Raw genomic sequence first — 17,293 nt, 5'->3', positions numbered from 1 at the left:
ATTGTAACCACAAAGTAACCTCTAAGAAACAGAATATAACAATTCCTGAAGACTTTCTAAATTGTTCATGTTTTCCAGTCCTGAGTATTTCACTAATAGTTTTGCATTTATTAGAAAGATTACTTATTTAGTTGATATTAATTTTTTATCAAATTCATTAATTCGTGGAGTTATTTACTAAATTTATATTTCTTCACAGTTCAGTATTTATTATCATTACTTATGAAGACATAATGAGCTGTAACTGTTATAAGCTAAAACTGCTGCTTCTGCTTTTTTGGCTAATTTTTTCCTTCTGATACCTTGATTTCTCAGTCTGCCTTGTTTGCCAATTTAATTAGTTAATTAAGTCATTTTAATCTCATATTGAGGGCATATAAAAAGTTTAGTTTTTGGTAGTAGTGTCTGAGTCTTGAAGGCAGTATCATGCTGAGATCCTGGTTGTCATGAGTTTTAAATAATTCAGAATACAGTTGGTTTTATTTTAAAAGCATATATGTTTGTTTACTTGTTTGTTTAACCTGTGTAGAACAATGATCCACATGGGTCTTTTTCGGGTTCAGTGCTGGGGTACAGGAGATGAGAGAAAACAGTAACAATCAGAAATTACAAATGAAGAGTTTGAAAGTATGCAGTCTATATAGAACAGCCTTTAATAGTGTGAAATGCAGTCTTTACGAGTATAGAAAGAATATCAGATTTTTTCATGTATAGTGTTGAATTACAAAATATATACAGCAGTGATATTTGTACTCTACTGTTAACTTGCAGTTCAGAATAAATGTCTGGAGAAAGGATGAGTACAGGAAACAGAAGAGTGATAACTGTTGACGTATTTAGGAGAGGGGTAGGGTAGGAGTTGCTAAAGATTACTGGTAGGGCATAGCTTGTAGTGTAAAACTGAAGGATAGAGTAGAAATGTGGAGTTAGTAAAGAAAGTAGTGCTACACAGGGCTGGGAAGGGAGGTGGAGAAAGAGCTGCCAGTTGTTTGTGGATGTCAGATGGTACAAGACGGGGAACTTCCAGGGCAGAGGGAATTTAACTGTTAGGTTATCTCTCTATTGAGGAATTGTTTCCAGGGTGCTTCCTTAAATAGGTAGTGTTTTAACTGTATGCAATATTTTGTGTAGGTGGATATGTCTATTGTATATCTCTGGTGCATTTCCCTTATTTCAGGAACTAGTACAAAGAATGAGTATTCTGATTATCACAGTTTTTATGTTATGTTAAGAAGTTATAGACAGAAGGTGGGAGGGATCTTAACGTTATAAGACAGGGAATCTTTCTGATAGTTTTGCAGAAGGAAAGGGAAGAATTTTAAGTCAATATATAAAAGAGATGTTATTAGCAATGCATTTCTTTCTTTGACTGGTAACCATTTAGCTTTTGAATGAATAGAACAGTGATGAGCTCTGTGTCGCTCCAGGATCATAAACCAGAATATATGGTTTGAGATAGTTTGTAGGGTGATTAGGAGCTTTATTTAGGCTGATGTGATGACTGTATAGAGAGGAGTCCTTAGTCTACAACTGTTCTGTCTTCTGCTGGGGGGTGGGGATTTCTTGGTCTGTAAAGGCAGTTTGCTTACCTTGGTTTTAGCAATTTGTACATGTTATTGAAAACTGTACCTTGATTCTAGTCATAATTTAAAGTACCTGTTCTGTTAAATAAATTTAATGAGTTTTTTTATCATGTTGGCAATGGTCCGGCTGTGTGGCATTTTGGCTAATCTTGTGGCATTTTGAATAGCACTTCTTACGATTGTAACATTTATTTTGGAATCATAATTTGTATTCTTTTTGTTAAGTCTTATGACAATACATTTATTGACATGAAAGGTGATGTTGTTACTACTGCTTCAGGTATGGATTTATTATAGTCTACCATGAGAATTTCAATATCTTTTATTGAAATAATTATTTTTCCCAGTTTACAATCACATGCACATTTGGTTGTCCAAAGCCCACTTCCCACACTATATGTGAGAAGAAAAATGAAGTGTCCAGTACAGACCTTGTGACAAACTTATGGCATCTCCCAATAGGACAGATAATTTCATCACCCTAACTTGTTATGACCTTTTTCTTAGCTAATGTATTACCCATTGAATTAGGAACACTGACATTTAATGTTTTTTCATTTTTCAATTAGTTCCCTGGTGTGGAATAATGTTGAATACTCCTGCAAGTTCAAGATAAGCAACAAGCACAGTCAGCTTTTCAGCAAACATTGATATCACTTCTTCAGAGAAAGTCTCATGATTTAAAAAGGCAAGCTTTCATGATTTAAAAAGGCAAGCTTGTCTCTTAGCAAATTCATATGATTTCATAACAGAGCAAGGCCCCCTGTGTCCTTTTTTTTTAAGCTCCAGTATGACTTTCTTTTTGATTTTACATAGGATACTGATCAGATTGATGGGTTTCCAACTGTTTATGTCTAATACAACCTCATTATTTTGTGAACTAGTTCTACTGCAGCCTGTTAACAAAAGTTTGTTTAATATAACTGATAAGGGTTTAGTTTGATTTTCCATGATTTGGTGTAAAAAAAATCATCAGGTTTTAGTTCCATGGAACCTGTTTTGTTTTGTTTTTGTACTTGCGGCAACAGTTACTATGTCTGTAATTATATAACGCATGAATGAAAATATCACAGAAGATTCTTGCAAACTGCTGTGGCCCACCTTCACCTGCAGCACAGTGTACCTTTCTTTTCCCTATCCTTTGACCAAAATCTTTATCGGTGTTTTGGTTTGTGGTGGGGTCTCTGCTGAAAAGTTTTCCCTGGTTTTCTCGTATCAGAATGAATATCTGATGGTCGCCAATTAAGAGACTCTGAGCCCAGAGGACTGAGGTATTGCTGTGGTTAAGGTCCTAGGGCTGACCATCAGTTATGAGACCTGTGCAGTCTGTCCTGCCTGCATTTTCTGGTGTTGAACTTAGATCTGTGTTATTTTATGAAGGATAAGGCCTAGGAGATCCTGGTTCTGGCTTTCTGGTAAGAACACAGAAGTCAGTAATTGCTTGGACTCTACTGCACATTCTGACCCTGATGCAATCCATAATTTTCATTGTTCCCTTGGTAACCCTTATTATGATGATATTTTCATGAGTGCCATATGGACAGTAGTTGAAGAACATCATTCCATTTTTGATCTGTTGCATGTACTAGTTTCCTGCTGCTGCTTCATGGAACGTAGATGTATTCCACCAACCTGGAGGTAGATTGCCCTTTTTATAACCAGTTCTGTAAAACTTTTTAATGATAAATGTGGAGGCTGGGGGCTCATGTTGTATTTATCAATATTTAGGGAAAGTGAAACACTCCTAATGATTGCTCCATGTTAACCTTCTGAAGTTATGTTATTCTCACCTTCCAGGCTTCTATGAACAAGGTGCTATCACAAATCTTTCCAGGTGATGTCAGACAACCAGATGTGGCTTGGTACTGTGGCAGTCTACTAGTATTTACTCTATTTCCTTTACTAGGAAGCAATGTGGATCTCTCACTGGGCCACTGACTGAAGCATATTTCACATTGGGATTCATATTCTTAGAGAAAATGAGCATCATAGACACCTTGATTCACAACTGAATTCTTGTATTAATTGTGTTAAAATGAAGACTTGGCAGCATACGCTGTGCAGACTGATATATTCACCACAAGCACCAGGATTTACTACCTGTATTAGAAGAGAATTGTGGCAGAAGAGAGTTAATATTTCTGTTGAGGAATATTTATTTCCTGCTTCCCAGTGATCCTCTTGACCATTTATCTTCTCATGAAATGTCAAGACTAAAGAACAAAACTAACTGTTGTCATCCTTTAGTCACCAGGAAGGGAATTTCAAGATATTCAGCAACTTGGATACACCATAAACCAGTCAGTTCTAGTTCTGGCATGCACCATTGGCCTGGCAGGGCAACCATATTCACCTAAGGGCCTAACTGCTCATGCAACCCTTCTAGTTCTATTGGTTTTCTGACCAGTATTTCAGAGATGCTGGAATCCCTCAAAGAGCCTTCCTATAAGCAGGCATAAACTGAAACATGGAAGTGGCTCTTCATCTGCAGTAAAACCATCTCCTTCCTGTGTAGCCATCAAACTTTTATGGTCTGTTTGATCTACTTTTCACATTTGTTAAATAAGGACTTGTTACACCACAGCCATGCTACATACCTTAATGATACTGGTGGGGCATGACCTCATGGAGAGCACAGCACTGGTTGAACAGCATCCGTATCCAGCAATGAAGAACCCCTCTTCCTCTGGAGCTCAACTACAGTCTGTTCTGTCTAACCTGTGAAATAGCTGGCTCATTAAACTTGAAATGTATTTCTTCAAAGACCTTTGTCTGGTGGCCATTTATTTATTTATTTGTTTTTGCTTCTTAACTGAGTAAATGAACTGGTACATGATCCATTTTCCACCATAGACTAGGCCATGTGCCACTAACAAATGAAACACTAGCATATAAAACAATCATGTTCACATACTGTATGCAATAGCTTTGATAAATGTAACATAGAATACAAATACACTTTTAGTTTGGCACAAAGAACACTATTTGCATTATGATGTCAAGCAAACAAAATAAAATACATGAATACATGCAAATAGCAGTAAAATATTGTAATATAATAGGATAAATAGCATGATGTAGTGTAAGTTAGGAAAGTGAGGAATAAATGTGCAGTAGCCTAAATCATAATTTGTTTACCACTTAGCCAGGGTCATGAAAACAGATCCATTTAAATTCGAAGTAAAAAGGAAGATTTAGCTTTAGATATACCTATTAATCCATAGCCTGAGTCATGAAAATAGGTGCTTCCAAATTCTTCCAGATCTTCCAGATGGACTTTAGAGGACAAAGCCCTCTTACATAAAAGAAATGCTATACATTTTGTGAAAAATTGTCTTTTAAGCAAAATGTAGAAAAGTGTCACCATATTTAATATATTTTAAAAACAAGCTCAGTTATTACAAAAACGCTTTCTTTACCTTTCAGTATTTGAACATGTAAAATACAATATAAATATTCATAGTATTCAAAGGTAAATAGTAGAAGATCAGCCTGTAGACTGTAGGTATGTAGACATGCCTGGCCAATAACCAGTAGAGAGAATCAAACCCTATAACAGAAGTTATGTACTCACCATAATGTTCCACGTTTGTTGTCCTTGATCTCGCCTTCCTTCTTGCTGTTTGGGTTCAGCTCCAACTCGGCCGTATGCTATAGCTCGTGAGCTTTTACTAGCTCGAGGCTAGCCCCTATCCCAGCATTGCAGTAGCTACCCAGATCTCGTTTGTGATAACCCAACACTAGACTATGCAGGTAAAAAAATTACTATATTTTACATAAGAGAACACCTGCATATAAAGGTGTAAACAATCAGCAAGAGAAAGACGAGGAGACTAGGTCTAACCAACTGGTATGGTAAAAGGAAACACAGCCATTGTAACCAATAAAAGGAATTCCTCTCGATCCTCCAGGAAGGGGGAAGGAGGGTGGAACCCAAGAAGGAAGGCAAGATCAAGGACAATAAACATGAAACATTATGGTGAGTACATAACTTCTTTATGTTATGTTGTCCGTATCTCGCCTTTCATTCTTGCTGTTTGGGACTGTGTCCCCAGCACCTGTTTCTTGGGTGGCTCACTGGAAAAAACTCTTCAGGACCATGGAACCAAAGGATGCCCTGTTCCGGGAGGCCACATCTACTTTGTAATGTGTGATAAAGGTATGAGGATTAGCCCCATGTAGCTGCCGCACAGATAAAATCTAAAGGCAGTCTGGTTTGAAAAGCAACAGAGGTAGCTAAGGCCCTAGTTGAGTGTCCTTTAATTTTTCCTGGAAGTTTTTTGTTCCGCAAATCGTAGACATAGATGATAGTGTCTGAAAGCCACTTAGATTAAGTGACTTTTGAGACTGAACAACCTTTCTTATTCTCTGCAAAGGATATGAACAATTGGTCAGATTTTCTGTAGTCCTTTACCCTGTGTAAATTTATACATGCCCAATTGATGGAGCTTATACTCTGCCATGTTGCCTTGATTGGGGAAGAATACAGGAAGCTTTATGGATTGATTCAAATTGTACTCTGAACACACCTTGGTTAAGAAGGAGGGGTTGGTTCTGAGAGAAACTCTATCTTTGTGGAAAATCAAGTACAGGAGATGAATAGATAAGGCCTGTAATTCTGAAACCCTCCTAGCTGAGGTAATGGCAGTTAAGAAAAGGGTCGTCCATGTCAGAAATTTCAGTGGACAAGAAGCAGCTGGCTCAAAAGGGGGAAGAATCAGAGCCTCTAAAACTAAATTTAGGTCCCGGGGGAAAGGTTCTCTTATTGTAGGTTGTAAGAGGGTAGTACCTCCTAGGAATGCTTTACATAGCCTATGGGATATAATGTTGGAGCCCATTTTCTCCCACATGGAAATTAAAAATGGCAACCAGCTGAACCCGGTTAGTAGCTGCCACTGCTCCTAGCTCAAAGGTTTCAGCAAGAAATCTGAGAATCTTTGAAATGGGTGCAATAAAGGTATCAATCTCATTCTTGTTTGCCCAACAAGAGAACCTCTTCCATTTACTAGCATAAAGTTTCCTTGTAGTGGGCTTATGGGAGGAAATCAAAATGTGTTCAACTGCCGGGGAAACATCGGGAAGCCTGGCTAAGACCGGAAATGGAGAAACCAAGCTGTCAGCTTGAAAGTTTGGATGGAAGGGTGGAGCACACCCGAATGATGCATCAGGAGATCTGGAACTGGGTCCAGGCTCCAAGGCTCCCCCTGCAGATGAGGTCAAAGGAATGTGAACCATACCTGATGAGGCCAGTAAGGGGCAATGAGGATTAACTTGCAACCCGATGACTGTGCTTTCTGAAGAACTTTGGGGATCAGGGGAAAAGGTGGAAAGGCATAAAGCAGTCCCGGGGGCCAACTGTGAACAAGTGCATCCCTGGGTGAGTGTTCTGGTGGTGGGACTAGGGCAATGTAGCTGCTGCATTTGTTGTTGAGGGAGGTGGCAAAAAGATCGCAGCATGGCAATCAGAAAGCGTTGGAAAGACATTGCCCATTGCCATACTCATAGGGCCTCTCGACACAAGGGATAAGACTTGGTTCCGCCCTCTTTGTTAATTTACCATACTACTAACATATTGTCTGTCTGAATTGATATAGCCTCTGTAGGTAGAGAGTCTTGAAGTGCTTGGAATGCCAGAATCACCACTCTCATCTCTAGGATATTGATGTGCAAGTGTTACTCGTGTTCTTGCCAAGTCTCTTGAACAGTCAGTCCCAGATAATGCCCCCCCATCTGGGAAGCATCCGTGGTCACTGTGGCTACACGTTGGGGGGGGGTTAGAAATGGTCTGCCCATTGACACCAGAGGGGAGTGAAGCCACCATTCTAAATTCTTCTTGCAGGACTCAGTGATCAAAATCTGATGTGACATTGGTAAATCCTGGAATGACCATTAAGCAAAAAGGAGCCACTGCAGGATTATCATGTGGAAATGTGGCATAGGGACCAGAGTAATTGCTGCGGCCATCGAACCCAACACTTTGAGGACAAATCTTGCCTCAATTCTCTTTGTTTGCCATGAGGATTGAAACTTGATGAATGGTTGAAACCCTTTCCTGAGGCAGTTTTGCTATCATGGCCCTTGTGTCTAAATCTGCCCCTATAAATGTAATATACTGACAAGTCAACAAGACAGACTTTTCTTAGTTTATGGTGATGCCTAGTTGTGTACAAGTGTGAATTGTGGAGTCCTGTGCCTTGATTAGTTGATGCTCAGTGGTGGCAGTGAGGAGCCAGTTGTCTAGATATGGAAACACCCGAAGTCCTAGACGCCTCAGGTCAGCAGTGACCACTGCCATGCATTTGGTGAAAACTCTGGGGGCTGTGGTGAGACCAAAGGGCAGAGCTCTGAATTGGTAATGACTGGCTGCCAGCTGGAAGCATAGATACCTCCTGGATTGCCTGTCCATTTTTATGTGGTAGTACTCATCCTGGAGATCGATAGAGCACATCCAATTCTCCTGACCCAAAAAGGGAAGAATGGACTGCAGTGTTACCATTAAGAACTTTGTTTTCTTGACTGATTTGTTCAGTCTGCTGAGATCCAAAATGGGCCTCCAGTCCCCTGTCTTTTTTGGAACTAAAAAAAACCTTGAGTAAGTGCTGGATTTGATTTGGTCTCAGGGGACTTCCTGGATGGCTCTTTTTTTCAGCAACCTTTGAACTTTTAGGTTTCCTTAATCCTGAAGAATGGGTGGAACATCTGGGATTGACTGTTGTTTTCTTGTAAGGGGTGATTGGGAGAAGGGAATTTTGCAACCTCTAGATATTATGATAGTACCCATGTATCTTCCATGATTGTCTGCCATGCTTTTGGGTACACGGATAATCTGCCCCTGAGGTGGACAGTCGGGCCTCCTTTCAAGAGCACTGGAAGGGCCTGCCAGAGAAGGTATCTATGTCTCCCTGATTCTGTGGACCCCCGCTGCCATGAGATCACCATCTTCCATTATTATTTTCCCCTCAGCCCTTGGGGGAAAAATCTCCATGTGTGTCAGGCGAAACTCCCTGGGATTTCCAGAACCACATTTTCCCACTCTTCTGACCTTTAGGGTAAGTTCTAGAGAGAGCGGAAAAACATACTCACATGGCAGATAGTGTTTTGCCATCCCGTTCACACCTGGTAAGAGTCTCTTTTACCTGAGGCCCAAACAGCAACGAGCCGTCAAAGCAGGCATTGGTAAAGGAGGACTTGAAGGGCTCCGCAAATTGACAAAGGCACATCCAGGAGTGTCTAAGTAAGGCAACTCCTGTGCCTGCTGCCCTACCCACTCCATCTACTGCATAAGAGATCAGCCGCATGGAGGAGTTAACTACAGAAATCAAGGTTACAAGCTGTGAAGCCACCTTGCCCACAGCTCCCTCAGCTGTAGGTTCCTGTAGGGTATCTCCCAACTCCTTTAGGAGATCCCTCTGAAAGTGTGTAAAGTGGGACAAATAATTCAGTGACCTGAGAGTAAAGGCCGCTGAAGAAAACATACACTTCCCATATCTGTCCATCATATGAGACTCTTTGTTCGGTGGATGGACAGAAGAAGAAGTCTCCACTAGTTTTTTCTTGGTGGCTGCTGCCACCACCATAGCATCAACAGGCACACCCTTAGACAGAAAAAGCTTATCGTCTGGAGCAGTTATGAATTTATTGGGCTTCCTCGGAACTGGTTCCATAGTCTCTGGAGAGCTCTAAGTTGTCCAACTCACTAAAGCCAACAGTGGGTTGAAAGGCGGAGACACCCAAGAGGTGGAGGGTCAGGAACCAAATGCATCCAGGTACACAGACTCATCCTCGAAAGGGGCAAGGGATTTCCAGTCACCTCTCTGCCTAAAGATTTCCAGGATGTCTCAAAAGGAGACATCCTCAGGGGGGGACCATGGGGACCCTTCTGAGCCCCCCAAGTCCGTGTCTGATGTCAGGGACTCAGGGAGTCCAAATACTTCCTCTTACGCTTCCTCTTCAGAGGGATCTCCTCTGAGGGTGCTCTGGGGAGGTTGTGGAAGAGGTGGGGTTGCCCAATGGGGCATCCTAGAGCATGGGTTCCCTATTCTTGGGGGGGAGGGGAGGTTCAGAGGCAGACACCAGCACCGAAGGAGTCAATGGAGCCGAGAGTGGAGCGGTCTCAGAGGACAACACACTCCGCATCACCTCGAAGACACAGTGGTCCAGACCCGAAAGAGCCTCTGTCTCCAAAGAGCCTGGAGATCTCCTCCGAACTGAAGGCGATGACTCTGAGGCCGATGAAGGAGCTGAGCTCACCTGCGCCAAAGCTCTGAGAGGGAGAGTAGGGTTGGACAAGGGTCCGATGCCACTCCCCCCCTCAGAGCCGATGAGAGAGCATCGGTCCCCAAACCCCTTGATAGACTGGTTAACGATGAGATTGAAGTGGAAGTCGGAACCGAGGGACCAGTGGTAATCAGAACCGATGGTTCCACCACAACTTCCATGCACTCCGGCTCTGAACTCATGAGAGTCGGAGGAGGAATCAACAACGATGGGGGTAGGGCTGTCAGCGCCACTTCCTTATTATTCGATAATAATTTAGCTAATGCTGGTGCCTTGAGAAGCCTCTTCACCATCCTCTCCACATCATCATCCAAAAAAAAAAAAAAGAAAAAAAAAAGTGTAATAGTGCCCAAACAACCAACTCGTAAAAACCAGGACACTTGTCGAATTAGGGCAATATAACACAGTCCACAATCCAGGAATGTATAAAAACACTGATTTATTCGGTATTCACCACAACAAAATGTTAAGCGCTTTCATCATGTCAAGCATGACTTCCTCAGAACAGTTTAAAATGCTGAATTCCTCTGTTTAAATACCCACTCCCACCAATCAATTACCAATCAATTAAGTGTAATTAATACATTCTAACAAAGGTACATAAATCCAAATACATATATACACCATAAAACTCATTTTAACTATAAAATTCATAATATTTCAGCTCGTTTCTTTAAAAATGGCACAATACTAAACATTTCGTTCAACCCGGGTCCCATTGTGGCATTAGTTTTAATTTGCCATGTTATTTCCTTCATCTCTAATTTATTTTTCCAGTTGCCCCCCCTGGTTCTTATCTACAATCTCACAAATTCCAAAAAGAAAACCAGAACAATGGGGATTAGCTTTTAAGTGTCGACTTAGGGCATTATTGTCATCCCCTTTTCTTATCGCATACAAATGTTTGTAGATACATCTACGAAAAACCCTCTCTGTCTTCCCCTATATAGAAAAATTTACCAACCTGACATGAGGCTAAATAAATCAATCCCCTGGTATTGCAGGTACCTGGTTTTAGATATATTGTATATCCTGTATTTCCTAACTCCACTATTGGAGCTGTTAAAATAAATTTACAGTATTCACAACTACCACTTTCCCCATTCCTTAGATCACAATTTAAAAAATAACTGGGTGTTCCTGCAAAAATTTTATATTAAAATCTGTTTTAAAAACAAAATATGGTTCATTTCTCAAAACTTCCAGAAGACCTTCTTTGCCTTTGAACACAACCCAATTCTTTTTCATAATTTCCTTTATCCTTCCTGAAGTTTGTCCATATGTCAACACCATAGAACTTTTAAAATGGTTCTCACCATCCCTCCTTGAACCACCCCCCAAAAACATATCAGTCCCTAGTAATGGTGTGTATCTGGATCCCCAGGAATCCATAACCTGGGTATAAAGTTCATGAACCAACTTGGTAGGGTACCCTCTGTCCAGAAAAAAAGGTGACCAAGGTCCCCATTTCCCTCTCTAGTAACTCACTTTAGGAACACATTCTAGCCATCCTCACCATCTGATCTTTGACAATGTTCTTTTTTACATACAAAGGATGACAACTGTTGAACTCTAAATAATCATTCGAAAAAGTTGGTTTTCTAAAGATTTTGAATGTAAATTTCCCATTAATAGTGTCCTTAAAGTCACACCCAAATAGTTAATAGAAGTCACTTCAAATACACTAGTGAATTTAAAGTAATCACATACATTGTTCAAATAAGAAGTGAATTCCTCATGTTTACCTCATAATAAAAACATCATCCAAAAATCTAAGGTATAGAGTCCAAAAGTTTACGTATGTACTAGATAACACGTGTTCCTTTTCCCACATATACATGACTAAATTTGCAAATAAGGGGGCGCAACTACTACCCATTGCCACCCCCTTAATTTGTCTATAGAATTCTCCTTCAGATGTGAAGTAGTTGTTCATGAGAATGATTTCCGTTAATAACATAATGAAATTAGTCATGGTGTTGTTTAGGGTAGTCAGTTTCCTCAGGGCTAAGAAGAAATAATTTAACCCTTCACGATGAGGTATAGATGAAAATAAGTCTACCACATCTACCATGGAAAAACACACTTCTTCACCATAAAAATGTTGTTTTATCCTAGAGAGAAAATCCCAAGAATCTAAAATTGTATGTTCTATAGGTCTCAATGCTGACCTAACCATTCTGTCCACGAACAACCCCAGAGGGTATGTGGTACTATTTTGAGAAGTGATAATTAACCTGTAAGGGGGATCCACTATATTTTTATGGGTTTTAGGTATCCCAAACATAGTTGGTACTGTGGGGTGGTCATTCCTCAAAAATTCAAATGTTGTTTCATTAATAACACCTCGCAACAAGGAATCTTCTAATAACATTTGGATCTTCCTATGAGCTTTATTTGTCTCATTTCTTGACACCATTTCATATTTGTCTTCATCCTGTAACATTAAACAGATGTTATTAACATAGCCTGTCTTTTCCACTATGACCATACCCACTCCCTTGTCCGGTTTCCTAAAATTCAAATTAGAATTCCCCCTAAACTGGTTCAATAAAACACTTTCCTCTTTAGTCAAGTTGTACTGTCTTACATTGTTCTTTTATATTGTTTCATATATCTCTTGGGAACATAGTTGGTCATATTGAGAAGCCTCTTCACCACCCTCTCCACATCATCATTCAAAAGACTCCTAGATGACCGAGAGGAATGGATGGAAGACCAATGACTGCCTGCCACAGATTGCAAGAGCGGAGATTGTGGAACAGACCACACTGGTTCCAGAGAGGGAGACATGGTTCTCTTGTGAGTCCTGACTGGCTCCGAGACTGCTGATGGAGCCGCTGGAGAAAGAGCCTTGTTGGACCCAACACTCGGATCTGAAAAACCTGAAGCTTTGTCCTTTGCTTTGGATGGCTCCAAAATCAGAGCCAACGAGGACGATGGCTTAGTGGACTTGTCCTGTTTTTTTGCTGGCTGAGTTCCCTCAGAGGAAGCATCAAAGGGACCCTTTAATAAGCCTTGCAAAATCAGCTTATTTTTTCTCTCCTGCAGGACCCGGGAACCGAAGGCATGGCATACAGAGCACGAGTCCTGCAGGTGAACAGCCCCTAAGCAATATAAACAGCTTGTATGCCTTTTGGCAGCATGAGTCACACTTCTTAAACCCCGAAGGTTTTGACTCTTTAGTAGAATCTTTAGACATGGTATTGAGACCAATGAACAATTTACAAAAAAGGCAACTAACAACTTAACCACAGACAAAGACTTTCCTACTGTTTTTTTTTTTTTAAGAGGGAAGGGGAAGAGCCTCTAAGCAAAAATGGCAAACTCCCCCAACCGAGGAGAGCCTCTAACTTAAACGTCTGCTCCTAGAAAAGAGAAAAAGAGGGAAGAAAAGGGAAAAGCCCTTTAACTAACATGGGGTTGAAAGAAAGGAAAACCCTCTAAGTTAAATGGGTTCATAAGGACAAGGTAGGCCTAAAGGAAAATGACGGCCACAACAACAACAATAAACAGCAACGGAAGGTTAGAAATAGTGCTAACCTATGAAGTAGAACACTCTAACACTCAATAACTACAATATCTAACAATATATTTAACCAAATGTGTGAAAATAGACCAAAAGAAAAAACACTTAGCCTGAGCCAGTATTCAGCAATCTCAACGCTGCAAGCGGCAAACGAGATCTGGGTAACTACCGCTAGGCATGTTGGGATAGGGGCTAGCATCAAGCCAGTAAAAGCTCTTGAGCTATAGTATACGGCCAAGTCGGAGCTGAGGATCAGCTCCAAACACAAACAGCAAGAACGAAGGCAAGATAGGGACAACATAACATCTTATGTTTGTGAGGTAAACACCTTAACTATTATGCCAGCCTCAGGCATTCCTCACTTCATTTCACACAGACATACACACACACACACACACACACACACACACACACACACACACACACACACACATATATATACACACACACACATATATATATACACACACACACACACACACACACACACACACACACACACACACACACACACACACACACACACACACCACGTGCCATGTTATAAAGAATGTATCAAACTATTTTTTATATTCTGTCAAATGCCATACTAGTATACAAAATGGTGTTTTTTTTAAATAAAGTGATCTTGGCATTGGCCAAGGAATGCAGTATATATTATGTTATATTATGTTATGATCATAATTTGATAACTTTATTATTACTTGAGCCAAGGCATGTAGCATTCACTATATTCCTCAGTGGATGAGCTAGGCAATGCCAGAGGCTTGCTGCATGTACCAAGCTTCTCATTAGATGACCTTAGCACTGATAGAGACTTTCTGCATCTATCACAAGCTTCACTGTGGACAGTCTTGGTACAGACACTGGCATACTAGATATGCTTTTCAGTTTTCACTCAGGTGAGAATCGAACTAGAAAACCTCTTGTTATGAGGTAGCAATGCTGTTTACTGTGCCACTGTGCTGGCCATTGCATTTTGCCATCATGCTAATATCTCCACCTCCAGAAGTGACATTACCTAGAGACTGAAGCAACTTTCAACTTTTACAAAGCATAACCTGTCACAAAGCAACCTTTCTATGTATGTTGACCTGCTGACATTTGGTATAGACAGCTATTGTTCTATATTAGTATGTATCCTCATCTCTCTGTCACATAGTTCCCAAAATTAAAATCATATCATTCTTTCATTGGAGTCGTTGAAAAGAGTGATCATTTCTGAGAAATAGACAGTTTTTCTTTTTTCTTAATGAGAGTGCACAAGCATGCAGTTCATCTAGACTCGAGCCATTAAAACTGTTTCTCCTAAAATTCATCCATTTTATGAGTAGGAAATTGTCTCTAATTGTGAGTTCAAAAGTTTCACAATATTAATCAGTTGTCAATTACTTTGTTGTTCTAATTAAATAAAACACACTAAGGAAACTCTTATCATGAGACAGTGGTCTGTGTTGAGTAGTAGAATTATCTGGAAAGGTGGTCAGTGCCTTTCCTTCTTCAGACAATTTAAAATGCAAAAATCACATGATATTTAAACACTTGATAATCAGTTAATTAACCAATTAAATAAACACCATTAACACCACACTTAACAATAAGCTGGTGTTAAATTATAACAACCACCTACAAATGTGTTAATTTACTTAAAAAATAACTCATACAGAACTAGGTAATTTAAAAACCTAAATATTTAGAAAACATGTACTACTGAAGTAAATACATGTTTGGAGTGTTTAGAACTCATTTTTTTAAAAATGTTAATAAAAAAATTCAAAACTAACTCTTGAAACCATTTAAGTGAGCTTCTGTGTTCTAAAATATCAAACAGAAAGCACCCTCTATCTTTTAAGGGCTAACAACTTAAGTAAACACTTAATGGAAAGCATTTCATTAAGTCCTGGGGGAGTGTATGACGCTGTCCTAATCTGCCATTTCAACTCCCAACTATTACAGCTTATTGTTAAGTGAAGAAGGAAAGGCACTGACCGCTTTTCCGAAAGCGCTTACATCATTAAACGGTCTGAGTTTGTTTTTTGTGGATTTGGTCTTCTATTGTGTGTTGATTCCTGGTTTACTTTTTTGGAGAGTTTTCAGTTAGTGGAATCATCTGGTCCATTTGTGACAAACTAAAGGGTCCATGAGACCATTCTGTTTGCCAGGATAGCAAATACATAAATTCTGTTATTATACAATAACAGCCTCCTTCTTATATTATTGCTTAGCAGCAGTGTTACAATTTTCTTAAAACTGATTTGTGGAGTTGTTTCTGTAGCAGAAGCATTGTGTTTGCATCTATTAAAGGAGTAGTCATTTTTTAAACATTTTTATTAAATGTTTAACAAGAAAAGGAGTAGTCATTTTTGAACAACACAGGATATTGTGTTGTTTAGAAGGGTACCTCAGGTGATTTCATCTTAGAATACACCAGTCTGTATATAAATATTAAAATTCAAGGCTGAATAATTGTGGAATGGAATGAGTGATGGAAATACTTCGAAATACATAATGCCTCATCAATATCCACCACCAAATGACAAAGGGATTGACAATTCTAATCCAACCTGCCTCTTTCTGACAATGGTGAGTCCTGAGTATGTTAAATTAAAAGCATGCAGGGTGCAGAGCCCCTTGTAAATAACAGGGAAACCCCATTAGATAAAGCTTTACATATCTATGAATTATTTGTCTTCCTATTAGCTGATATATTAGAAGTTCCATATATAACTTTGCATGCTTTGGTGGCCATATTTAGGTCCATAGGCTCACAAGTGTTTACTAGGTTAATGACCACAAGGACCATTTTAAGCCTAGTCATGCATCCCAAATCTTTGACAAGTTCTGATACCCTTGATAACTGTAAGCATGGGCCTGGAAGATTAACCATTTACAGGTTACCTGTGTCCATTAGAGACGTAGGTGCCAAACGAGGGATGAATTTCCAGTTTCCCATACAATTGTCCAAGTTGCACTTGAATTGGGCTAGTGAACAACTCTGCTTCACATGGATGGGGAGCCTGTTCCATAGATGGGGTAGTCTCTGGGATACATACCTATTTCTCCAGCAGGTCCTATTTATATCACAGGCAAGGTTTAAGTCTTTAGAACATGTAATTCTGGTGCTGTTTGTTTTGTGGATATGCAGGAGGTCCATTAGAGTGGTGTCTGACAATGCCCTGTATGCCAGGCATAGGTCTTCCCTCAAATTCCTGTAAGAAACAGAATACAGGAATAGGGCCTTGAGGCGGTCTGCATAGGACATTTTACTTACACCCTGTATTCGTTTAGTGAGGAACCTCTGTGGATGTTCCACTTGTTGGATATGCCTGGTTAGGTACATACCAAAGGGGGCATTGTACTCAATGATAGGTCTGGTAAATACTGACTGCAGTGGAACAATGACTTCCTTGAACTTAAGATGCCATACCTTTGTTTATAAGTTGTGCAACATAGAAAGATTTCCTCACCACTGTAGACATGTGATGATCAAAGGCTAGATTACTATCTATGTGTGTCCCCAAATCCCTGATTACTGGATCAACTCTAAGGGGTGTGTTGTCAATATGATAGTTACCAGGGATGGATGACTTTCCAAAGTATACTATTATGCATTTCTTGGCATTTAGTTTTAGTCTATGGCTCTGACACCAGTTGTTTGTTTGTGTCAGCCCCTCCTGGAGAAAAGTTGTGTCAGTGTGAGATTCAATGACAGCTCCTAATTTGCAATCATCTGCAAATTTAGTCAGCCAGAGACCACTGACACTGGCTTTGACTTCTGAGAAGTAAATGTCAAAAAGGAGCTGACCGAGGACTGATCCACTTGTGACTGGCCTCTTTGTGAAAGTGGACTCCGAATTGTAATTTCCTGGGTCCTGTCTGTGAGCCAGCTGGCTATCCACTGGGA

At 40.0% G+C, this 17,293-nt stretch overlaps 1 protein-coding gene across 2 annotated transcripts in view; it reads left to right on the top strand.

Moving 5' to 3' along the window:
• Positions 1–17,293, top strand: part of FADS2 (fatty acid desaturase 2) — a 416,746-nt gene that overhangs the window by 163,157 nt on the left and 236,296 nt on the right. The window lies entirely within an intron of this gene.

This window comes from Protopterus annectens, chromosome 3.part1 (genome assembly GCF_019279795.1).
Source record: "Protopterus annectens isolate FY-2018-M chromosome 3.part1, PAN1.0, whole genome shotgun sequence".
Taxonomy (NCBI): domain Eukaryota; kingdom Metazoa; phylum Chordata; order Ceratodontiformes; family Protopteridae; genus Protopterus; species Protopterus annectens.
This window is presented reverse-complemented; position numbering and strand designations above follow the sequence as displayed.